Source organism: Cnephaeus nilssonii (genome assembly GCF_951640355.1).
Source record: "Cnephaeus nilssonii genome assembly, chromosome: 14".
Taxonomy (NCBI): Eukaryota; Metazoa; Chordata; class Mammalia; order Chiroptera; family Vespertilionidae; genus Cnephaeus; species Cnephaeus nilssonii.
Window position 1 is genome coordinate 7,675,731 of NC_137085.1, and position 12,213 is coordinate 7,687,943.

General features: G+C 37.3%; 1 protein-coding gene across 7 annotated transcripts in view; it reads right to left on the bottom strand.

Moving 5' to 3' along the window:
• The window catches only part of GAPVD1 (GTPase activating protein and VPS9 domains 1), a 56,315-nt gene that overhangs the window by 40,068 nt on the left and 4,034 nt on the right, over nucleotides 1-12,213 (bottom strand). Inside the window, exons 2-3 of one of the 7 annotated variants that reach the window (XM_079789765.1) lie at nucleotides 11,932-11,981; nucleotides 3,874-4,042 (exon numbers count right to left, since the gene is read on the bottom strand). The exons of 4 other annotated variants lie outside the window; for them this stretch is intronic. The gene's annotated coding sequence lies outside the window, so the exon portion shown is untranslated. The remainder of the gene's footprint in view (nucleotides 1-3,873; nucleotides 4,043-11,931; nucleotides 11,982-12,213) is intronic. 2 more of the 7 variants (XM_079789766.1, XM_079789764.1) reach the window with 2 other exon arrangements.

A 12,213-nucleotide genomic window follows, 5' to 3' on the forward strand; every position in this document is an offset into this window, starting at 1 on the left:
TTGATGCCGAAACCGGTTTGGCTCAGTGGATAGAGTGTCGGTCTGCAGACTGGAAGGTCCCAGGTTCGATTCCGGTCAAGGGCATATACATTGGTTGCGGGCACATCCCCCAGTGGGGGGTGTGCAGGAGGCAGCTGGTCGATGTCTCTCTCTCATCGATGTTTCTAGCTCTCTATCCCTCTCCCTTCCTCTCTGTGAAAAATCAATAAAATATATTTTAAAAAAAAAAGAAATTGTTGATACACAAGAATTGTTGCAGTATCAATGGAAAGAACAGGACAAAATTGGGAGATGTTAGGAGGTAGAAATTATGAGATTTGTTGATACCTACATATGGGGAAGGTGAGGTAGAAGTTTCCCACTCTGGGAACAATGGTGGGTGTGGTGTTCTTCACCACAATTGAGAATTTATATGAGAAAATGCTTTATAAACTTAAAACTGTGCCTGCTATGGTTCTAAGAATTTCACACACTTAACCTTTATAATATCCCTCCTGAGATAGGTACTTGCAGCTTAGGAAACTGAGGTCAGAAATATCAAATAACTTGTGCAAGGCCACACAGAGGTGACAGAGTTAGTACACTATTACCCTGATCTCTACAAGAATGACTCAGAAATCCTGTGGTTAAACAGGAAAAGATCTTATTTTTAGGAGATGCACACACAAGTATGAGGAAGTGTTACAATTTCTGCAATTTCTTGTACATGATTCAGAAAAAATATCAAAAGTAAAACTTCAACAACTGTTGAATCTGGGTGGTGGGTATATGGTGATCACTGTGCTATCCTTCAACTGTTTCTGTGTATCCTAAATTTTTCATAATGAGAAACCAGGAAAAAGTATTTTAGAACTTCTCAAATGGTGCCCTTCTTGCTGCTTTAATACAATTTAATTCAACAAAAAACATGATTGAGTTTTTGCTAGCACCTCGCCAGGTCCCCCAATCTCAAGGAGCTCACAGTCTAATTACAACCAAAATACTGTTAAAGAAGAGAGGATACATCAAATGTTTCCAATAACAGCAAAACATGAACCAATTTATGCAATTCAGAAATTAAAACCTTCAAATGTTGCTGCAGTTAAAAAATTAACACTTGAAAGTTCCACCTAATCTAAACCAGAACTCACCTTCCAAACCCTTCAATAGCCCCAATGTCTTCAAAGACATTTTTGTAGAGACATTTTTAAAAAAATATGGAACGCTTCACAAATTTGCGTGTCGTCCTTGCTCAGGGGCCATGCTAATCTTCTCTGTATTGTTCCAATTTTAGTATATGTGCTGCCAAAGCAAGCACTGTCCAGACAAATTTGCTAAGGACTTTTTCTTTAATCAAGTCCAAAAATTATAAGCTTTATTGCTTTTCTTTTTATAAGCAGGTCAGAACGCTGTCAAATAACAGATAGTGGCCTCCCCTCCAAAACAATACGTAACCTTTTGCACTCGGATGTCGAGATTAAAATTACTCTTTGAATGTATCAATAATTTGAAATATTAAAAAATCCAAATAAATAAGTTTGTATGAAAAGAAACTCCAGTTTTTTATTCTACTGCCGTGCTTTGTAAAATCTGGGGTATTTAAAAAATTAAATCCCGAGTAGAATAAAGGAATCGAGAAAAAAGCAAGCGAGTGCAAAGGGTTAAAAAAAAAAAGTTTTCATTGATTTTTATTTTTTTATAGAGAGAGAGGAAGGCAAAGGGAAAGAGAGAGAAATATCGACATGAGAGAGAAACATTGATTGGCTGCTTCCTACAAGCCCCCTACCACCCAGGAATGTCCCTTAACCAGAAATCAAACCACAACCTCCTGGTGCACATGACAATTCCCAACCCACTGAGCCACACTGGTCAAGGCTCCCTAGTCACAGGAATCCAGACAATTGAAAAATATTTCCTAATGTGTTTCTCTGCCTAATTCTTCTCTCTTCAACCTATCCTATGCTGACAGGTTAGTATTTTCAAAGCACTTTGATAAAAACCTTCCCAAACCTTCCCAAATGCCAGAATATACTAAATCACCTGCAGAAGTCAGAAGTGAGGCTGTGTGCTCAATTAAGATCACCCCTTGATTAATTCTCCAGGTTTCCAACAGCAGGATTCAAAAATGGAAACCCCAGAAAACTTTGAATGTATTTGGCAAGATCTCTCTCCCTTCCATCGACCCCTACAGCCAACTCCATCAAAATCTACCCTGGACCACCAGGTCTCAATTTCACCTGATCTGTATTTCTGTCCAGGTCAATCACAACAAGAATTTGTATCCTGAAATTTGCAAACATTTCCCAAGCTAGATCATTTCTTTTTGGAGTGGTCAAAAATTAAACTTTTAAAATACAGAACATTAAATTCAGTTCCGCTTATCACATTTCTACAAAATAAAGTTGATTATACCCATGCAAGTTAAATCAGATCTTAAGCTTTTGAACTCATGAACACTTATCACTGAGAGCCCAAATTGACAAGATTTTAATGGGGAGATTTTAATTGAAAGAGCAAAGTGCACTGGGTTTCTAAATCCTTCCACAATGGCAAACTGAGGCCCATGGGCCGAATTCAGCTGGCTGCCAGTCTGTATACATAAAGTTTTATTGGAACAGAGTCATGCCCACTTGTTTATACATTATCTAAAACTGCTTTCATGCTACAGTGGCAGAGTTGAACAGGTGCCAGAGTCCATATGGCCCACAAAGCCTAAAATATTTACTATCTGGCCCTTTACAGAAAGGGTTTGCCAACTCCTGATAAGCAAACATGCCTACTCTAACACAGAGCACAGAAAGGAAGCACAGCCTGATAAGGTGAAATGTGTGAATTAGAAAAGCATGAAAAGTTCCAAGGAGGATACACATTATAAATGTTAGCAACTGTGCCTGAACAAACTCTTGTGACTCAAGAGAAGGACTCTAGAGGCAGCCGATTGATGATTCTCTCTCATCATTGATGTTTCTATATCTCTCTCCTTCTCCCTTCCTCTCGTAAATCAATAAATATATATTTTTTAAATTTAAAAAAAAACTTCATATGTCAAATTTGCTGAAGGTGTTATCATAGATATTTTTAAGCTTAAAAATGTCGAATTTCGTGCCATAAAAAGAGGATTTGCGGGAAGTTTTAATTCATTATTTTGAAGAAAAGTGCTGCTGAATACTTCGGGAAGCTTATGGTGAACATGCTCCATCTCAAGATACTTGTGAATGCTGGTTTAAAAGCTTTGAAAGTGATGATTTCGATGTGAAAGACAAAGAATGTCCAGGTCAACCGAAAAAGTTCAAAGACCAACAATTACAAGCATTATTGGATGAAGATGCGTGTTAAACTCAAAAACAACTTGCAAAAAGATTAAATGTTGCTCAGCAAACAATTTCCGATCGTTTATAAGCAATGGGAAAGATTTTAAAAGAAGGAAAATGGGTGCCACATCAACTGAACGAAAGACAAATGGAAAACCGAAAAGTCATCAGTAAAATGTTGCTTTCAACGGCATGAAAGAAAGTCTTTTTTGCATGAATTGTGACTGGTGATGAAAAGTGGATTTATTTTGAGAATCCCAAATGCACAAAATCATGGGTTGATCCAGGTCAACCATCAACATCGACTGCAAGGCCAAATCGCTTCAGAAAGAAGACAATGCTCTGCGTTTGGTGGGATCAGGAAGGTGTGGTGTATTATGAGCTTCTAAAACCAGGTGAAAACGTTAATACTGATCACTACCGAAAACAAATAATCTATTTGAACCACGCTTTGATTGTGAAACAACCAGAATGTTCCAGAAGACACGGCAAAGTAATTTTGCTTCATGATGACACACCATCACACACTTCAAAACCAGTTAAAGACACGTTAAAAGATCTTGCCTGGGAAGTATTAACCCACCTGCTGTATTCACCAGACCTTGCTCCTTCAGATTACCACTTGTTCTGATCGATGGCACACGCACTTTCTAAGCAGCACTTCAAAACGTACAAAGAAGTGGAAAACTGGGTCTCTGAATGGTTTGCCTCAAAACAAGAAAAGTTCTATTGGGACGATATCCACAAATTACCTGAAAGATGGAGGAAATGTGTAGCTAGAGATGGACATTACTTTGAATAAAGCACTTTTGATGTTTCTCTTGAAATTATCGTGTTTTCTTTGATTACAAAATCCACCATTATTAACCGGTACACCTAGTAAAGACATTCTAAGTTAATGATATGCATCTAATAGTTCTAAATTCTAAGTATCAGCTAGACTTCAAGTAAACAAACTAATCATCTCTTTATTATTCTAGTAAGTCCAACAATAACTTTTAAATAAATATATATTTTTAATTTTTTGATTTCAGAGAGGAAGGGAAAGGGAGAGAGAGATAGAAACATATACGTTGAGAGAGAATCACTGATCAGCTGCCTCCTGCAGGCCCCCTACTGGGGATCGAGCCCACAACCAGGCATGCGCCCTAACCAGGAATCGAACCCTGACCTCCTGGTTCATAGGTCAATGCTTATCCACTGAGCCACACCAGATGGGCTAAAATATATTTTTACTGATTTCAGAGAGAAAGGGAGAGAGAACGGTAGGGTAGGCATTCTTATACACATTTCACAGATGAGGAAACGGAGGAAATTAAATACTGTGCCCAAGGTCAAATTAACAACTGGCAAAGCTGAGCGTAGAATCCAGGTGTATCGGGCTCACCCAGCTTTTATTTGTGGTCAAGGTCACTTCTAATTACCCCCCTCTTTCAACAACTATTAATATATGTCAGTATCTGGACAACCCCCCTTTCTTTGAAAGTTTCAAACTAACTGACAAAGTCAGGATTAGTTGGACTTCAGGGCTAAATAAATAATGTAAATTCCCTCAAATTCTACGAAGTAAGCATGTGTGAAAGTTTAGAAAAAGTTACCAGGGATTAATCCCTTAAATCCTTCTTTTTACATCTATCTCATCTCCTAACATTTCTCCACTTCCCCTCCTCCCAAATCAGACATTGCTGCCATATCATTTCCTAGTCTTTAATATTTGCAGATGCTGTTATACAGGTCTAAGAGGCCCGTATGCTTCCTATTGTCAAGTGAACTCAGATTTATCCTTTAAGGCCCAGCCTCCAAATCTCTGCCCTCTGTCAAGTTCTGGGGGAATCACTGGCCAACAGAGTGCATCCCTTCCTCCCCATGACACTAAACATGGAATCACTAAGAGGGAAAGTTACTTCACTGAGTCTCTTTGGTCCTTCTGTTTACATCATGGAGTAAATCTAAGCAAGGTGCTGGATCTGTCTTCAACTCTTCCCTAACACTTCCTAATCTCTCCTTTTAATTAAAGGATGGCAGGCCTCAAATTCACTACCCTCTGCGAACAGCAGCTAGCTAGGTTTTATAACACTGATTTGTTTTTATTATGTTTAAGTTGCATTTTATTTAGGGTAAGAAATGTTAGTCTTTCATTCTGGTAGTAACATAAAGCTTCCTTCAAAATATATATGTTTAAATATTTGTATTGATTTTAGAGAGGAAAGGAGAGGGAGAGAAAGATAGAAACATCAATGATTCATAGGTCGATGCTCAACCAGTGAGCCACACTGGCCAGGCCAAAATATTTTTAAAGTATATCCATAAAAGAAGTCATTAAATTAGTAATAGTACAGATAGTATGCAGATTTGGGAAAAATCATGATGTTACTCAGAGATTAAGCATAGGAAACATTTGTATACACTGATGGCTGCCCCTTGACAGAACTTTTACCTTGTCAGTAACTTTTTCATTCATTATATAGGCACTTTCCTCATAGTACTTATATAAAATTCATATTAATGTCCTTAGGACAAAAAGGACAGGACTGCCATTTTTAAATGACCTACTACAATGTTAGCCCCTGTATTTTATCAATCGAATAAGTTTAATTTGAAAATTTATATTATCTACCACTTTTCAGGGATCTAGCCAATCCATAGGAGAGGTGGGTACCCCTTGCAAATATATTTCATAATCATAAATAATCTTGTTTATTTTATTTTTTTAGCAAAGGGTGGAAATTTATTGAGAAACAAGCACAGACTCCCACATGGGGAGGGGAAAAGAGTCCCTAAATAATCATGTTTAATTACAAGGGTTTGTCTGCATGTATTTTCCCTTACAAGACATCTCAACGAAGGAGCTGTTTCTTTTTTCTTTTTTTTTAATATATGTTTTTAATTGATTTCAGAGAGGGAGAGAGAGATCGAAATATCAGTGATGAGAGAGAATCATTGATTGGCTGCCTCCTGCATGCCGCCTACTGGGGATTGAGCCCGCAACCCTGGCATGTGCCCTTGACTGGAACTGAACCTGGGACCCTCCAGTCCACAGGCCAATGCTCTATCCATTGAGCCAAGCCAGCTAGGGCCAGGAGCTGTTTCTTACTCATTTTACAATGTTTTGTTAAGCCACATGATCTAAAAACTGCCAGGTATTAAAAATGAGTTCATCTCTTACAAAAATATGGACAAGCACAGGAAACGTTACTTAACACATTCCTTTCAACAAATGTTTATTAAACAGCTACTATGTGCTAAGTGAGGTCTGCCCTTGAAGGGCCCACATTCTCATGGCATTCTAATGATAATTTCTAGTGGTTTTCACAGACCAGATTTCTATCTATACTCCATTTAGAATCCTTTGTCTCTCTTTTCATTGGCCAGTTAAATCCCACTCAGTCATCTGGGCCCAGCTCAAACCGAGGAAGGAGCCTTTACTCTTAACCAGGCGTCCTCAAACTACGGCCCCGCGGGCCACATGTGGGTGTTTTTGCGTTTTGTTTTTTTTACTTCAAAATAAGATATGTGCAGTGTGCATAGGAATTTGTTCATAGTTTTTTTTAAACTATAGTCCGGCCCTCCGACGGTCTGAGGAACAGTGAACTGGCCCCCTGTTTAAAAAGTTTGAGGACCCCTGCTCTTAACTCAGATTCTTTCTCATTTGGGCTCATCTCTATCATAGCATTTTACACTGTTTGCAACAAAAAGTTATCTGAACAAATCTCCAAGTTCCCTGAAGTAGGGACAGAGTCCTCTTGGTATCCCCATTACTTAGCAGAGGGACTAGCATTTAGCAGGTGCTGAATAAATGTTTGAGTTATAAATAATTAATAAGTGACTGACTGATGAAGAGCAATGCTCCAGTTAGCTATCAACCAAGCTGCTGCTAACTCAGTTCCAAAATGACTAAGAAACAGTAACTGAATTTAAGTTGAAAACATCTACTAACTTTCCAATGAACGTATTTAAAATAGTTATTAATGAACCAAAAATATTTCCTCACAATAAAGAAAAGCATATCAATGTGGTTAAAAATGGAAACAAGAGATACTTTAGTATCTTTAGTTGGTATATTTGAAACAAGAGTAAAGCGCTGTAGAAGAAAGAATGGACATAGTAACAACTGTTCTTGGCACAAATACAGGAAATTGAAAGGCAGGCTACTTGGAGGATGCAAGTCATATCAAGTCAGATAGTACTCAAATTTCAAACTAATACTACGGACTTCTTGGTATAACACCAAAACTCCAGACCCTAACAAAAGTAAATAAATAAAATCCAAACAGATGTTAATTCTATCCCCAACACACCACTGAATTTCCAGAGTTACTCAGGCTAACCACAAAAATAATAAATCCACGCAAAACAAATAGCTGTGAGGTAAGCCAGGTTTCACTACACAACTCAACTGAGAGAATAGCAAAACATCTGGACAGTTAGTATGCATTACTTAACAAATACTAATATATCCTCACTACTGCAATTCAAAAATCTTGAAATTTTCAAAATATTACTTGAAATAATTACTAATGGGTTTGAAAATATTAAAGAAGATTAAATTTGAAAGACACTAACTTATGGTTCACCTCTATCCCAGAATACTACATAATTATTAAGAAGGAGGTAGTGGTACATGGAAAGATGTCTAGCATGTATAAGTAAGTGAAAAAAACAAACCACACAACATTATGCATGGTAAGATCCCACAGGCTAAAACACACACCATAAAGCAAAACTACCTGGGCTCAAATCTCAGTGCTGCTGCTAACTCAGTGTGCAACCTTTGACTAGTTACCTGTCCACGCCTCAGTTTCTTCATTTGTAAATGGATATAAAATAGAACCTATTTCATAGGGCATATTCATAGAGTTGTGAGGGTTTAGTGGGTTAATATATGTAAAGCACTTAGAATCAGAAGCATTAAGTATAATTTTGGGGATGAAAGAAAAACCCAAAGCATATAGTATTTATGAGGAAGAAAAAAAAACTTTCATTTTTGCATTGTCTTTAATTGTTTTTTAAACAAAGGACACTTATTACTTTAGTAATTTAAAAAAATATATAAGAACTTGGTACTAAGCTCTTCCCCACTGAAAGATCTGCTAGTGCAATTACTTAAACACTCAGGACTATACAAATGCTCTGAAAATAATATATATATAATATTTTTAATATATTTTTATTGATTTCAGAGAGGAAGGGAGAGGGAGAGAGATAGAAACATCTATGATGAAAGAGAATCACTGATCTGCTGCCTCCTGCATGCAATGGAAAAATATACTTGGGTGAGGATTAACAAACAAACAAAACCAAAAAAAATCTGCCCAATCCAGAAATGAGTGCGTATCAGGAAGTTTCACATTTAGATACAGTAACTGTCCATTATTTTTATTAGTCTAAAATTAAATACCACCAATCTAATTTCCTCCTAGTCAATAATCTCTAGTGACAACTCATTAAAACATATATACCAGTAAATGTGGAGGTCAAGATATACCAAATAACTGAAGAAAAATCTAAAACCCTTAGAACCCTCTGCAAACTTCTGAGAGGAAGCGTCACCACCCACATGCTTTGAGGAAGCTTTGGCTACATTTTTGCTGAGCTGTAGTACTGGTAAAGCCTGTTTCAAAACACAAGAGTCCACCCTCAAAATTAAGAGAAGCATGTAAACAGCAGGCTGTCATCACATTTCCAAGAATGGTGGTTCATAAAATTTTAAATATTTGTTATCAAATTTCTTTCTTTCTTTTTTTGTTAATCCTTACTCGAGGATATTTATTCCATTGATTTTTTTTTTAAGAGAGAGAATAGAAGGAAGGGGGAGAGACAGAGAGAGAGAAACATCGATGTGAGAGAGACACATCAACTGGTTGCCTCCTGCACACGCCCCAACCTTGCTTGGAATGGAGTCTGCAACCTAGGTGTGTACCCTTGACTGGAATCGAACCCAGACCCCTCAGTCCCAAGGCCGATGCTCTAACCACTGAGCAGACCTGGCTAGGGCTATTATCAAATTTCAAACAAGATTACTACCACTGACTGTGTTAACCTAAAAGGAACTTTCTGGAACACACACAAAAAATATTAGTTAAAATATTTTTATTTTATAGAGAGGAAGGGAATGAGAGAGAAAGAGATAGAGCCGAAACCGGTTTGGCTCAGTGGATAGAGCGTCGGCCTGCGGACTCAAGGGTCCCAGGTTCGATTCCGGTCAAGGGCATGTATCTTGGTTGTGGGCACATCCCCGGTAGGGGGTGTGCAAGAGGCAGCTGATCCATGTTTCTCTCTCATCGATGTTTCTAACTCTCTATCCCTCTCTCTTCCTCTCTGTAAAAAAAATCAATAAAATATATTAAAGAAAGAAAGAAAGAAAGAAAGAAAGAGATAGAGAAACATTGATGTGAGAGAGAAACATCAATTGGTTGCCTCCCACTCATGCCCTGACTGGGGATCAAGCCTGCAACCTGGGTTTGTGCCCAGACCGGGAATTGAACCCACCACCTTTTGGTACACAGGGCCAACATACTTTTTTTTAAAAAAGTAAACCTCCATAGAATTATGGAATATGCAATTTTAAATAATTTATATAATACCTAGAAAAAAAATAACTTGGTGTTACCTATTATTATCATTACTATTATTATGATGTTTTGAAATGATGGAACAGAAACTTACTCATAGAGAGCCTTAGTAAGTCAATTTCCATCAGAATCCAAGTTAGCCCATCCCAACCTTGAATAGCGAGATATTAAAAGGCATTTTGTTTTAAAGGAATCAAAGATTCCTTGCGTTTGCCCTAGCCGATCTGGCTCAATGCATAGAGTATCGGTGGGTTCAATTCCGGTCAAAGGCACGTACCTAGGTTACAGGCTCTATCCCTGGTCCTGGTCGGGGCATGTGCAGGAGGCAACCAACTGATGTGTCTCTCTCACATCGATGTTTCTCTCTCCCTTCCCTCTCCCCTCTCCCCTCTCCCCTCTTCCCTCTCCCCTCTCTCTAAAAAGCAATGGAAAAATATCTTTGGGTGAGAATTAACAACAACAACAAAAAAGATGCCTTGAGTTCTAAAGGAGGTGGTAAAAATGAAATAAATTTTCAAAAAGAATTAATCTATTCTTTCCTAAGTTTTTCTGATACAGAAATCAGTATTTATAAACATTTTGCAAATCTTTAAGTGCTATGACTTTTAGACCTGATGCATTTTTGAGAAGTAGTCAGGATTTATAAATAATGGAAGTAAACTCAAGAGATGGGTCACAGTCCTATATTAGAAAGTGAAAGCACAGCTCAAAGTGGGTTGAAAATAGATTAATTTAGCATACGTTCTAAAAACTTTCAAAATAGCCGAAACCGGTTTGGCTCAGTGGATAGAGCGTCGGCCTGCGGACTGAAAGGTCCCAGGTTCGATTCCGGTCAAGGGCATGTACCTTGGTTGCGGGCACATCCCTAGTAGGGGGTGTGCAGGAGGCAGCTGATCGATGTTTCTCTCTCATCGGTGTTTCTAACTCTCTATCCCTCTCTCTTCCTCTCTGTAAAAAAATCAATAAAATATATATTTTTTTAAAAAACTTTCAAAATACATGTATTTGCATAAAATTAAGATTGCTTGGGAAGGTAATTCGACTCTGACCCTAAAATAAGGCTAATATCCCTCGACTAATTTTTTTGTCTCTAATAGAAAAAGAACAATTTAATCCTTTTAAAGACTCACAGAAAATATACTGAAAACAAATTAATAAGGAAGAAGAACTGAACACGTTTGACAACATGCCTTCCACTAGTCTGCGGCGTGGGTGTACCAGCGTTGCCTGGGAGCAAGACCAAGCAAGCACCTTCAGGACAGTCATCTTAGATTAATGAACAGACAGACATCTTGCCTGTTTTCATGGTACAACAGTATGCTTAAAGCCTTACATGTAAAAAATGGCTTACAAAAAAGGTATACACGTTGAAGTTTCATATTCAAACTTCAAAAATAAAAAGACATTAGAGAGATCCCTAAAAAAAACCTGTAATTTTTTTTAAACATTTGCTCAACCACTCATTCATATATATTAATAAGAGAACTTGAAGTGTCAACAGATATTCACCACTTCCTTTGACCACTGCATTGCAGAGTTCAACACATGGTTTCAGCTTAGGAACAATGAAAAACTGCCCTTCTGAAAATGTATTTACCAAGTCTGAATACATAGTAAAACATTCTGAAAAACCAGAGGTATGCATAAAGAAGGGAATTTTAATTACCTATAATTTTAAAAAAACAGAAATCAAACAGCTTTGTACCTAAAGCTTCTTCTAAAAATGTATACATGATACAGAAATTAGGGGTTTCCAGTTCTTTTACAAATGAAAACATTTTGATTAGGATTACTTAAAGAGCTAAACCACAAATAATTCTATGAAGACACAAGCTAGGCAGTTCAAATGTAAAAAAATACTGAAGTCCTTCTTGCCTAAGAAAACATTAACTCCAGGGAAGAAAACATGTGTGGTGAAAAACCAGAAAGTTTAAGGGGAGGGAAAAAAAATTTTTCACCATTTGAGAAATTTTTTTTCAAGTACTGGTCTTTCCTAAACAAGTAAGAAGGATTCCACCTATATCAAGCTTTTACCAAAATAATAATAATATTTAAAAATCATACTTTACCTTAGAGAATCCTAGTATAATGTAACCAACTCTTCCCAGTACACTCACTCCTAAAAAAATTTAAACATCAAATGAAATGTGATATATCCACTTTCCCTCTTCAATTTTCTACAAATATTAGGGGTAATTTTTCCAAATAAAACTAATTTAAACTGAAGCACATTTAAAGAGTGATAAATGTTGTAGTGTGAACTGAACCAAGAATGAAGTTAATATATATTGCTGCAATTTCCAGGATGACATTATCGGCTGCATCACCCTTGTAAGGTGGTAAGCGCTGTG